The sequence below is a fragment of the Propithecus coquereli genome, unplaced genomic scaffold (assembly GCF_000956105.1).
Source record: "Propithecus coquereli isolate 6110/MARCELLA unplaced genomic scaffold, Pcoq_1.0 Scaffold143, whole genome shotgun sequence".
NCBI lineage: Eukaryota > Metazoa > Chordata > Mammalia > Primates > Indriidae > Propithecus > Propithecus coquereli.
Window position 1 is genome coordinate 763927 of NW_012138636.1, and position 948 is coordinate 764874.

The window sequence follows — 948 nt, forward strand, 5'->3', positions numbered from 1 at the left end:
GAAAAAATTATGATATTATCTTAACCTTTCTTTTCAGTTGTTTACCTGAGTCATGTAAAATAAAAGATTTCCAGTAATTACTGATGCCCAGGGTGGCTTTATTCATGTTAAATATTTTTTGGGAAATTTTATTCAAGATTTTGTAATATGCAAGATACAGCCATTAAATACAAAAGCCGAGTATCATAATGTTAACAATTATATTAATTTTAGTGATATTTACATGGTGCTTAAGTCACAAAAAATCATAAATAAGTACAAAATCAAGATGCAAATAACCACCAAATTGTCGAAAAGCCCTTACATTGTCCATTGTCTGAAAATTAATTTTAATATTTAGATCCACGGTTTTTGAGCAATCACAAACCAACTTATTAAGCAATTACAACATGTCAAATACTGCGCTAAGGGTTTTGCATGTTTCATGTCACTAAATCCTTACTACAGCCCTGTGAACTATATACTACTACAATAATCTTAAACAACCTTTATTAAGAGAAAGGTAAAATAATTCTTCCCATGCCACAGAGCTAATAAGCAGCTGATATGGAAACTGAGCCACTGAAAGCTAAATTCTAAGTCCACATCGATAACAAATGCATATAATTGTGGTCACAGTGAAGTATGATGGGTTCCAGGGTTGGAGCACAGTCTCTGTCCATATCAACAAGTGACAGTGAATAAGAAATTGCATGGCTATGATAAAACTATTAGGAGTAGGTAATGGGGTATTATCTACGTTTGTATTCTGACAAAATTTCTGCCATCTTGTAAACATTAAAATTTATTTGATAATATTAGTGAACAGAAATGCAGCAATAATCAATGCCATGGAGGAAATGAAATGAAAAGATATGTGTGTGTGTATAACTTTGATTTTAAAGAGGATGTAAATTGAAAAATATGAGGTATTATATGAGCTACTTGTAGTGGGAGAGATCAGTCGCT

The 948-nt window shown here is 31.8% G+C and overlaps 1 protein-coding gene across 1 annotated transcript in view; it reads right to left on the minus strand.

The window, feature by feature from the left end:
* Positions 1-948, minus strand: part of GABRG1 (gamma-aminobutyric acid (GABA) A receptor, gamma 1) — a 90990-nt gene that overhangs the window by 22540 nt on the left and 67502 nt on the right. The gene's annotated exons all lie outside the window — the stretch shown is intronic.